General features: G+C 35.1%; 1 protein-coding gene across 1 annotated transcript in view; it reads left to right on the plus strand.

Moving 5' to 3' along the window:
• RNF169 (ring finger protein 169) overlaps positions 1-13,134 on the plus strand; it is a 92,014-nt gene that overhangs the window by 14,643 nt on the left and 64,237 nt on the right. The gene's annotated exons all lie outside the window — the stretch shown is intronic.

The following is a 13,134-nucleotide window of genomic DNA, read 5'->3' on the forward strand; positions in this document are numbered from 1 at the left end:
TGGATGGTGAAGTCCTATAACTGTGTATGGGGAAGATCCTGCCCAAATTTGGAATTGTTACCACATTAAGGAACACCCTATTCCCCAAGCATGCTGGATAACTGAAGTTTTATTGTTTATTAATAGTTTTAACATATTAATAAGATTAAATATGGTAGTATTATCCTTGTTGATGACAGGATGGGTTTAGATTCCCTAGTCTAGTGTTGAAGCTTCTCTATAATTTGGCCCCAACTTACCCTTTCTGGCTATACAACTCTCCTACATAAACTTTCTGCTCTAGCAGAACATATTTATTTACTATCCAGCCTTCACACTTAAAATTATAGTAAAAAACATAACTTGAAACTTACCATCTTAACCTTTTAAGTGTGCAGCTCAGTAGTGTTATCACACTTTTGGTCATGCTTTGCTGTTCACATGCATTCCTCTTTATCTTTTTTTTTCTTTTAAAGACGTAAAAATTTTTTAATTTATTTATTTGGCTGCACCAGGTCTTAGTCGCAGCACACGGGATCTTCATTGTGGTGTGTGGGCTCTTTTAGTTGCAGCATGAGAGCTCTTAGTTGCTGCATGCTTCCCTGACCAGGGATGGATCTGGGCCCCTTGCATTGGGAGCGTGGAGTCTTAACCACTGGACCACCAGGAATGTTTCCCTTCATCTTTTAACTTATCTAAGTTTTACCAGTTAGATTCAGCTTCATCCCACCTTCCTAAAGCCTTGCCTCTCCTTCCCAGCCCTTGTTCTCTTGCTCCTACAGATGTCTATTGCAATGTTTGCTTGTAAGATGCATTTGGCGATTGTTCGTTTTGTGACTTTGCATCTGTCATTGTCTCTGTAGTTATTTAAATCTCCTTACAACTTTTTATGATTTTGTCTTAGGTAATAAGCTATATTAATAAGCGGTTTAGGGAAAGGGTCTCATGCCTATTTTCTCCTCCCGCAGCACCTCCTCTGTCCTCACTGCTCACTTCCCTCTTTAACTTCCTAATCTCTAGTGATTTCCATTATTCTTACACACTTATGTATGATAACTTGATATGTTATCAGTAATTTTTCTTCTCCCTTTGTGACTTCTACAATTATATTGCTATTTCTTTTTCCCTTTATTTCCATTTCTATATTTAATATTCATGTTTGAAATTATAAGGCATATTCAGTCTGGCGACTGCATCTGTCATTTAATATAAATGGTTTCCTATCTAATTAAAGCAATATTGCATATTATTAAAAAATCTTTGTATATAATTTTGATGCCAGGATAATAGTACATTGTGTGGACTGTCCATAATTAGCCTAATCATTCCTTCAATATTGGACATTTAGGTTATTCTCAGTTTTTGTTTTGCAATTATGAACAGTGTTGCAATGAAAATCTTTTTAATGTAAAAGTTTTTCTATATTTTAGATTATTTTCTTAGATTCCTAGAAATTATTAGGTCAAAAGTTACAAACATTTTTTAAGTTCTCGGTATGTGAGTTATGACTTTTTGATTTCATTAGTTCTTTGCCAAGGATATTTTTAAAAGAGTTGAAGTTACTCTAGTAGTAATCTGTGGTATTAATTGTGGTACTTAGGTAAGCAGCCTTAAAATTGGATATGAACATAATTAGTTTTTAACTTTTTCTCTGTGCATTTCCTCTTTTTTCCAGGTAGACACTCTTTATATTGCCTACTGTAAATTGTTACTGTCTTAAGCAAGTAGGTAAATGAGCAGTTGTATTAGTTTAAGACAGTTGGTACTTGGCTGTTATCTGCACTCTTGGAGAGTTAGAAGGAGTAAACCAAAAAAAATAGATAAAATGGAAAGCACTTTGGTTTTAGAACATATTTGTGGTTCACTCCTCATGTTTCCACCTTCCTACTTCTAAATGGTATGCTTAACTTAACATTAAAGTTTTCCCTTCGAATATTCCATTTGAAGGTAGTTCAGAAGTTTGGTAGGTACAATAAGCATGTAACCTTGAGATTAATGTGGATAATGGCCTCTTGTTTCCTGTGTCTCTCTGCACTTACATAGGTTTTGTTGTAGAAGATCTACTTTGATTCATTCTTCTTTACTGTTGTACACCTGTGCCTCATGCTGTTCTGAGCAGCACTCAGGTGCTCAGCTTTATAACTCTGACATTCTACAGTGGTTTCACTCCTGTATGTTTTTCATTCCCTAGTAAGATTGTAAGTTTCTTTAGGACTTGGACCACACATTTTCTACCTTTTTAAAATTCCTTTCTTGATGTTCTCAAAAGAATATTCTCTCCTTTTGTCTTCTTTCTCACTGCTTGTTCCCTCTTCAGTAATGGTTTGTGGTTTCATGATGAAAATCTTGTCTTCTCCACTGCTTATGAAGAATGTAGATTTTGCTTCTGGCTATGATGGAGCAGATTGTAGCAGACCAAAACTCCTGCTGAGAATAACTAGAAAAGCCTGGTTTAGAAAAAAAAAAATCTATATGAAGGCATTGGTAAGTTGCCAAGGCAGCCAAGACTTCAGACATTTGTGGATTCTTGGCAAAGGGAGAGTATAGCTATTAAGAGGCAAAAAAGCCAGCAGAGCTTTCTTCATGGGGCTAGGGATACAAAAATTATAGTTCAGGGCTTCCAAGGCAACCAGAACTTGAGAGGCCAAGATCCCAGAGAGAAGGGAGGTGCATCCCCCCACCTCCCCCCCCCACTCACCCCCGCCTCTCCACCTGCTTTTTTTCTCTTGAGGCATTTGCAGATTCTTTAACTGTGCAGGGTAAAAGGCTAAGAAGCTTCACAGAAGGCTAATGAAAAGCAAAGCACTCTTTTAGCAGTTCTTCGGTGTTGAAGAGAAAAAAGTTCAGGACCTTCCAAGGAAGGCAGGCTTGGTAGATACCCTAGACTCTCAGTTGGATCCTTGGAGGGCTACAAACTAGGGTGAAACGAGCTTTCTACAAAGCCTGCAGTCAACCTTGAATCAGCTTATGTCCTAAATGGATTGTGAGGTGATCCACCCTCAGGCTGATTGCATGTCAGAGAACTTGGTGAATCTTCAGTAGGAGTATAATACCATCCATAGCCTTTATAGTTATTCATAACACAATGAATGGCATTCTAACAAAAATGCTGGTAAACCAACAAACCAAACCAGGAATAAAAACTGACAGTATAGAAAAGGATTCATTGTATCTCAGTCACTGATAATTTATTCAGTCAGTCTGAAATTGAAGGACATTTAGGTTATTTCCAGTCTTTAGTATTGTGATTGATTTGCAGTGAATATTCTTGTATGTACATCTTTGTACACATGTCTGATATATCTTTAAGATAACGAATACTCTATCTAACTCTTCATAAAATTTTTTTTGATATTTGCCAATCTGATACATAAAAATGTTTTGTTTCAGAAGCTTTAATATCTTGAAATGAGTGAAATTGAGCATATCTTAATATGTTTATAAGTCACCTGAATTTATTTTTTTATAAACTGTCTGTTTTTTTATAAACTGTCTGTCCTTTGCCCATTGTCCTATAGGGTTGTTCAGCTTATTTTTTTTTCTTTTTTTTTTTTAATATTAAAGAGGTAACAAAGAATAGTGGGTAAGAGCACTGATTCTAGAGCCAGATTGCCTGAATTTAAATCATGGCTCTTTCACTTACAGCAGTGTAGCCTTGGGCAAGTTATATGCTCTGTGCTTCAGTTCCTTCATCTGTAAAATGGGGATAATAGCATCTTCCCATTGGGTCATTATGAAGATTAGATGAGTTAAAAATATAGAGTGCTTAGAAATGGACCTGGCATAATGAAAGTGCTATATAACTGCCAGTCATCAGAACGATACTGGTGATAGAGGTAGAAATGGAAATTAGCACAGAGATTTTTTTTTATTTGCCCAAGGACAAATAGCTAATAAGTAGGAGTATTCAAATTAGGACCTAGGTCTTGGGACTCTTTAGTCCAAAGTTCTTTTTCATTCTGCTGCACAACCTACAGGGGTAAAAACTCAAGCATAGCCAGGTACCAAAGGATGTTTACCTTTGGATTTGAAAGTTATTGGGGGTAGCGTCTTCCCAGTATAGTTCAGTGAGGTTCTTTTTCTAATTTTGTATTGAGTGTGGATGCTTTGACAATGATACTTTATTCCTGAGGGTTTGATGCAGTAGTCTTATAGTTTGTTTTGTTTGTTTGCCTTTGTTAATGACCAGTCACCCCACCCTAGAGCAAATCCTTTTCAGGAAGGACCATCAAGGAAGTATAGCTGCTTCTACAGTTCACATTAGACTGAATGCAATACTCAGCTTTGGTCACTAGCCACAGGTGTTTGTTATTTTTAAGGTATTATGTCCTTAGAGAGTTTCTCTTCCTTTTAAACATGGTGCAGTTGACCCTTGAACAACATGGGGATTAGGGGCACTGACTCGCCTGCACAGTTGAAAATCTGGTGGATAAGTGGATTCAACCAACCTCAGATTCAACTGCAGATCATATGGTACTGTAGTATGTATTTATTGAAAAAAATATCTGCTTATAAGTGGACCTGCGCAGTTCAAACCTGTGTTGTCAAGGGTCAACTGTAGTTGTCAGAGGACAGGCATTAAGAAACTACTTCCACCACTGGATTCATTTATAAATACTAAGATACTCAGCAGCTCGGTGACACCTGAAATAGTTTCTAGTATTTCTTTTCTGTGAGGTGAAGTAAGGGTGAATGGTTGTTTCTGTGCTACTGAAACACTTGAAAATCCCTGTAGATTCTGGTGGAGGGATTGGTGGGTTTTGGGACTAATTCCTCTGGACTAAGGAGGGTGATGTTATATTTTTTGGTTCTTTTGACATCTTGTTGCTGTGCTTCTCCCCCCGCCCCACCAAAGAATTTATTTCTTAGAGCAGTTTTAGTTTTACAACAAAATTGAGAGGAAGGTACAGAGATATCCCATATGATCCCTGCCCCCACACATACATAGCTTCCCCCATTATCACTGTTACTCACCAGAATGGTAGATTTGTTACCAAGGATGAACTTACAATAACACATCATAAATCACCCAAAGTACATAGTTTACCTTAGTGTTCACTCTTGGTATTGTACAGTCCATGGGTTTGGACAAATGTATAATGCAATTTGTCCATTGTTAGTATTAGAAAGAGTCTTTTCACTGCCCTTTTCACTAAGAATCCTCTGCTCTGCCTGCTCATCCCTACCTTCTCCATCCCTGGAACTCCTGATCTTTTTCATTGTCTCTAAAGTTTTATCTTTTCCAGAACATCATGTAGTTGGAGATGTACAGTATGTAGCATTTTCAGATTGGCTTCTCTCATTTAAATATGCGTTAAAGGTTCCTCCATGTCTTTTCATAGCTTGAAAACTCATTTCTTTTTTTTTCTTTTTTAATCATAATTATATTTTATTTTTAAAAATTTTTATTAGCGTATAGTTGATTTACAATGTTGTGTTAGTTTCAGGTGTACAACAGAGTGAATCAGTTATACATATACATATATCTACTCTTTTTTTTTTTTTTTTAGGTTCTTTTCCCAGATAGGTCATTACAGAGTATTGAATAGAGTTTCCTGTACTATACAGTAGGTCCTTGTTAGTTATCTGTTTTATATATAGTAGTGTCTTTATGTCATACCAATCTCCCAATTTATACCTCTCCCCTCCTTTCCCCCTGGTAACCATGTTTTTTTTCTACATCTGCAACTCTGTGTATGGTAAATAAGTTCATTTGTATCATTTTTTTAGATTCCACTTATAAGGGATGTCATATGATATTTGTCTTTCTCTGTCTGACTTACTTCACTTAGTATGATAATCTCTGGGTTCATCTGTGTTGCTCCAGATGGCATTATTTCATTCTTTTTTATGGCTGAGTAATATTCCATTGTATATAAGTACCACATCTGCTTTATCCGTTCATCTTTCGATGGACATTTAAGTTGCTTCCATGTCTTGGCTATTGTAAACAGTGCTGCTATGAACATTGGGGGCCATGTATCTTTTTGAATTACAGTTTTCTTCAGATGTATGCCCAGAAGTGGGATTGCTGGATCATATGATAGTTTTATTTTTAGTTTTTTAAGGAACCTCTATACTGGTCTCCATAGTGGTTGTACCAATTTACATTCCCCCCAACAGTGTAGGAGGGTTCCATTTTTTTCCACACCCTCTCCAGGATTTTTTGTTGGTAGGCTTTTCGATGATGGCCATTCTGAGGTGGTACCTCACTGTAGTTTTGATTTGCATTTCTCTGATAATTAGTGATGTTGAACATCTTTTCGTGTGCTTTTTGGCCATTTGTATGTCTTCTTTGGAGACTCGTCTATTTAGATCTTTGGCCCATTTTTTGATTGGGTTGTTTATTTTTTTCGTTTTTGTTTTTTTTTTTGACATAGCTGTTTGTGTATTTTGGAGGTTAATCACTTGTCAGTTGTTCCATTTGCAAATATTTTCTCCCATTTTGTGGTTTGTCTTTTTGTTTTGTTTATGGTTTCCTTTGCTGTGCAGAAGCTTTTAAGTTTAATTAGGTCTCATTTGTTTATTTTTGTTTTTATTTTCAGTACTCTAGGAGGTGGATCAAAAAAGATACTGCTGAGCTTTATGTCAAAGAGTGTTCTGCCTATATTTTCCTCTAAGTTTTATAGTGTCCAGCCTTATATTTAGGTTTTGAATCCATTTCGAGTTTATTTTTGTATATGGTGTTAAAGAGTGTTCTAATTTCATTTTTTTTACATAGCTGTCCAGTTTTCCCAGCACCACTTATTGAAAAGATTGTCTTTTCTTCATTGTATATTCTTGCCTCCTTTGTTGTAGATTAGTTGACCATGGGTGTGTGAGTTTGTTTCTGGACTTTCTATCCTATTCCATTGATCTATATTTCTGTTTTTGTGCCAGTACCATACTGTTTTGGTTACTGTAGCTTTGTAGTATAGTCTGAAAATAAGGGAGTCTGATTCCTCCAGCTCCATTTTTCTTTCTCAGGATTGCTTTGGCTGTTTGGGGTCTTTTGTGTTTCCATATAAATTTTAGAATTTTTTGTTCTAGTTCTGTGAAAAAATGCCATTGGTAATTTGATAGGGATTGCATTGAATCTGTAGATTGCCTTGGGTAGTATATTCATTTTGACAATATTGATTCTTCCAATCCAAGAACCTGGTATATCCTTCCATCTGTTTGTGTCATCTCTGATTTCTTTCATCAGCATCGAAAGCTCATTTCTTTTTAGCACTGAATAATATTCCATTGTCTGGATTATCAACTTTCATAATACAATAGCCAGTTATTTTACTGGCAAAAGTGAGTTTATTTGGGAATAGCTAGAGGAATTACAATTCGGGATATGCAAACTATGGCAGACCAGAGGCAAATCCAGAGAACAAGGAAGCAGAATTTGCTTTTGTAGGGAAAAGAGGGGAGTTGGGAAGGGCTGTAATAATCAAAGAGTGCATTGGAGGAAGCTGGGAGTTCAAAGTATGGAGGCTTCTCTTTTGTTGAGCTGCTGCATATCTGATTGATGGAACTGTTTTTGGGTGGAGAGAAGTTTTCTTTTTCCTGGTGGATAGTAAAGTAAGTAACACCTTCCTGTCACAGGTCCAGGTGTATGGCTTTTCCTATTTGGAGTAACTGACAGATACATGGTGGGGCATGAGTGCTTCCCCCCTGTAGGCTTGTCCCTACTCTAATTTTAGCTGAGGTTTCTTTAATTAATTTCACAGTATGTACCTCAGTTTATCCATTTACCTTCTGAAGGGTATCTTGGTTGCTTCCAAGTTTTGGCAGTTATGACCAAAGCTGCTATAAACATTTATTTATAGGTTTTTATGTAGATGTAAGTTTTTAACTCATTTGGGTAAATATCAAGGAGTGCAGCTGCTGAATTATGTGGTAAAACTATGTTTAGTTTTGTAAGAAATTACTAGATTGCCTCCCAAAGTGGGTCTATCGTTTTGCACTCCCACCAGAGATGAATGAGAATTCTTGTTGCTCCACATCCTCACCAGCGTTTGGTGTTGTCAGTGTTGTGGATTTTAGCCCTTCTAATTAGGGGCACAGTACCATCTTGTTTTAATTTGTAATTCCCTAATGACGTATGATGTTGGGCATTTTTTCATTTGCTTATTTGCCATGTCTTCTTCTTTGCCGTATATCTTCTTTGGTGAGGTGTCTGTTGAGGTCTTTTGCCCATTAAAAAAAAAGGTTGTTTTCTGATTGTTTTGATAGAACTTGTTTATTTTGGATAACAGTCATATCAAATACATGTTACAAATGTTTTCTTCCAGTCTGTCACTCTCTTGACATTGTCTTTTGCAGAGCAGAAATTTTTAATTTTAATGAAGTCCAGCTTATCAGTTACTTATTTTATGAATCATGTCTTTGATATTGTTATCTAAAAAGGCATCACCATACCAAGTCATCTAGGTTTTCTCCTGTTGCTCTGCTTTTATGATAGTATTGCAGGCGTTTCAACCACAGTTTCAACTTTTGGAGTGGAGGGAGCTGACATGATTCTAGGAAGGCAGAAGGAAGTAAAGACAAAATTAAGAAAAGTAAAGTCCTACATCAGCAGACAGGAACTATTTTACTATAAATGAGTGTTCTTTCTGTACCAAAAGGTTAATTATGATTGATAAATATCTTAGTATAATTAATAATGTTGAGTGTATACGTGTTCTCCAGTAAGCTTTAAGAGACATTGTAAAAGACTTTCATTTAAAAGAGGAGATTTTCATTTTTCTGACCTTTTTCCAGGTGGATTGAAACCATATTTCATATGCCTTCAAAGAAATTATTTTAATGTTATAGCTACTCTTATGTAAGTTTAAAATCCTAATAGCATTTTTACCCATTATATTAAACTTTAATAGAGTATTTTAGAATTTAGAGAAACCTGTTGAGTAGTAAATGAAAGTGAAATAAAAATATTATTACAGACATACCTTGGAGATATTGAGTTTGTTCCAGACCACTGTAAGAAAGTGAACATTGCAATAAAGCAAGTCACATGAATTTTTTGGTTTTTCAGTGCACGTAAAAGTTAGGTTTACACTCTACTGTAGTCTGTTAAGCGTGCAATAGCATCATGGCTTAAAAAACAATCTACATGCCTTAATTTAAAAATACTTTATTACTAAAATATGCTAATTATCATCTGACAATATAGGGTTGCCATAAATCTTCAATTTGTAAAAACCACAATGAAGTGCAAGAAAGTGAAGTGCAATAAAACAAGGTATGCCTGTGCTGAATCATTAACTTTAGAAGTTATCTAATGTGTTGACTTTGTTTCTCTAGTAGAAATTGAGATCTAAAGAAATCTTAGTCCATGATATGTGTGTATGTGTCTCAGGAGGGCTCTAAGACAGACACCCCTGTCCCCCACCCTGCCTCAGGTTCAGTGATTCACTAAGAGAGCTCACAGGATTCAGCATATAGTCCTACTTATGGCTATGATTCATTACAGTCAGAAGATACATATTAAAATCAGCAAAGGGAAAAGGTACATGGGACAAAATCCACAGTACACCAGGCATAAGCTTCTAGATTTCTCTCTCAGTTGAGTCTCACATGACGTGCTTAATTCCTCCAGCAACAAGTTTTGACAATATGTGTTAAATGGTGCTAACCACAGAAGCTTCTTAGAAACTTAGTGCCCAGAATTTTTATTAGGGGCAGATCATGTAGGGACTGTCTGCCTAGCAATGTACCAAAATTCCAGAATCCCATCAGGAAAGAAAGTATTCAGCATAACTACATTGTTTCTACAAACAGTTTAGGTACAGCGACCCTGTACCTAATCAGAGAGGGTGAGAACGCTCCTGAAATCCAAGTTCCTAGGCAACAGCCAAGAGCCAGCCCTGTAAGCAGGCCTTAAAAATAGCAGTTGGGCCTGCTATTGTTAAGTTTTTTCTGCATTCTGTGTGTGTGTATGTATGCAACATTTAGCATATAGTGTGCTCCTATTAAATGTTAGCTGTTTTTATTTATTATAGGGATTCTTCATTAATTGTGGTCTTCTGCATTCCTATGAGGTAGGTTTGGCCAGTATTTTAATTTCCATTTGATAGATGAGACCAAGGCAAAGAGAAGCTTTGATATTTCTAAATACTCTCACTTAATTGATGGAGCAGGTATCAGAACCTAATATCTTCTTTTTGCAAGCCAATAGGGGAAAAAAATGGAATTTTTTTTTGCCTTGTTGACATTTTTAGAGGGCATTACTAAAATAGGAAATAGACTTAGATATTTAAGTTAATGTCATATTGGACCAATTCATGACCTTTTATGCTTAACTGTTTTTGTATTCAAGAGTTACAGTGTTGACTGTGAAATTTTTTGAGCTTTTGGGCACGATGCCAGTTAATATAGCACAGTCCTACTGGGGGAAAAAGTTGCAAAAAGTGCCTGTTTAGCATTTTGCATTTTTAAAGCATTAAACATCGTTAATCTTAATCCAAGAGTGAGCTAATCTATATCAGTACTAATTTGGGTGAATATAAATTAGTACTCCACTCCTACCCCTGCCATTTCTTTTACTCTTAAATGAGTCAAGGCATAGTAATATTTCAGTCAGTATGCCGAGTTCCTACTTGGACTTATATGTGAACTTTGAGATTTCTTAGTAAGTATCCCAAAGTGAATTTAACTTTTCATATAATATATGTGTCAAAGCAGTTGGGTCATTATCTTTGTTTCTTGTAAGTTGTACTTGTAAATAAATCAGACCAAATTACCATTTCTTTATCTCACCAACACCAGAGATAATTTTATAGTTATTAATTCTACTGCATGCCACTCTACTGGATGAAAATAGTTTTCAAAGTGTTTTCACTCTCATATTCATTTGCTCCTCATAATTGCCAGTCATAATAGGTTATTGTTCTGATTTAATAGAAGAGGAAGTTGGGCTGACTTATCCTAGAAGCTTCTAAGTTGGGGATCAGGCTTTTAATTTTGTATTATTTACACTATTAATGAAGATGTTAAGCTCTTTGGACATTTTCTTCTAAATGTCAGCAAGAACTATTTTAGAGAAAGCATATTCTCTAACAGTAAGTAAAAATTATGATGATTTTTATTAGTCTATCACTAAAATATTTTTGGTCCCTTGTGTTGGATAGTAGACTTATTAAAAGCCTGAATAAGATTGTGCTCCTTATGTTGCTTCCAAATAAAAATATAGATTTAGAGTTTTAAAAAGTAGATACAAGAAGAATCTTATATATTGTACCAGAAGAAACTGTGGTAGAATTTGTTACTATATCTTGGCCTGAGGAAGGTCTTTCTAAATATGATACAAAATGCAGAAGCCATAAAGGAGAAGTCTGTTTAATATAACTACACAAAAATCACCACTATAAGCAAAGTCAAGACAGATGATAAACTAGGAAAAGTATTGCTATTCATGTGGCATAAGGGGATTATTTTCCTTACATAGACAATGCTTTAACAAATCAAGAAGAAAAAGTTAACTCCAACAGGAGTAAAGGAAATGTATATAACTTTTCATATCAAAGGAAATGCAAATTACTCAAACATATGAGAAGTACTCAGTTTCACTCATTAAGTTAGTAAGATACAGAATTTCACCAATTAGATTGGCAAAGCTAAAAAATTTCAACACTCGTGCTGGAATAGGTGTGAGGAAATGGTACGCTCATGCATCACTGGTGGGACTGTAAATCTGTACAGGCTTTATGAAGGGTGATTTGGTATTGTCTGTCAGAATTACAAAAGCACATATTCTTTGATCCAGCAGTTCTGATTCCAGCAATTTAATCTATGGATATTCTTGCAGACATGCAAAATGATATATGTGCAAGATCACTCATTATAACATTGTTTTAATAGTTCATTGGAGATTTAAACTCATCTCAATATCTCTAATTTGGTCCTCATTTTTATTCTTAGTATTAATTTCTCTTTCTCTTTTTTTTTCTTAACCAGTTTTAATAGAATTTTGTTTATGAGTCATCTCATAGTACCATGTGAAAAATAGAATCAGTCAGAGGTTGTTATTTTTAATCAGCAGAATCTACTCTGGCAAATTTAAGCAGATAAGGAATTTATTGAGAAAGAATGTTGGCTAATCCAAAGTAATCAGCCAGGTAGCTACAGAACTTGGCTTGGAAAATGGCAGCCAAGATCCAAGAGCAAAGTCTGTATCATAAAAATTCTTTGAAATTTTTTGCAACTTCTTTGAGACCTAGTATATTTTTAATTGTTCCTTGTTTGCTTTAAGAAATATATATTTTGTTTGAGTTCATAAATATATATAACCAAGTTTGTTAATTTTATTCAGTATTTTAATATTTTTATTACGTTTTGATCTGCCTGATCTGTTTTTAAGTGTGGTGTGTTAAAATGTTTTACTATATTTTGGATTAATGTCTCTTATAATCTTATTTTTTTTTGCTCTGTTGTAGGTTCATATGAGTTCATAATTATAGCTTCTTGATGGGTTGCCTTTTTCATCATTATAGAATTTCCCTCTTTATACCTATTAATTCTTTTCTCTTAATTTTGCCATATACTAGTTCTGTGGCCTTGGGCAAGTCATTAACCTCTCATTTTTCTTATTGTAAAATGGTTATAATACCTACCTTATAAAGTTTCTGTGAAGATTCACTGGGAAAATATATATGAAGTATCATTCAGATAATAGGTTCTCCATAACTGGATTAAAAGTATTTTTTTGCCTTAAGTGCCTTAAGGATTTTGCTTTTCTCTCCCTTCTTCCTCTCCTTTTTAAAAGCATCTGGTTTTAAATACTATTTGCCTATAATTAGAAATGTACTTAAGAGATATGATTAAAATAGTCATCAGGACTTTTTTTTTTAAGTGGGTGAAGGTGATGGAATGTTTGCCCCCAAGCCTAGGGTCTAATAATTCTCTGCTGCTTGGTAGAGCTTTAAGTTACTGTTTTCTACATCTGTATTAGGTCCAGTGTTTCTGTCTAAGTATATTCCACATTTCTCTGGTGTATATGAGTCTTTCTAGAGTGGTTAAGACAATTGAAAAAGGATAAAAGTCAACTTTTTGAAGAGCCCACTTTTCTACGACAAATATCAACCTGAATGGGATGTAGAGTTATTAGTAAGTCTTAAAATAAATACTTTAAGTCACTAAATATACATAGGGGTATACAGAAGTGTCATGTACGTTTAAGGAGGC

Source organism: Hippopotamus amphibius, chromosome 9, assembly GCF_030028045.1.
Source record: "Hippopotamus amphibius kiboko isolate mHipAmp2 chromosome 9, mHipAmp2.hap2, whole genome shotgun sequence".
NCBI lineage: Eukaryota > Metazoa > Chordata > Mammalia > Artiodactyla > Hippopotamidae > Hippopotamus > Hippopotamus amphibius.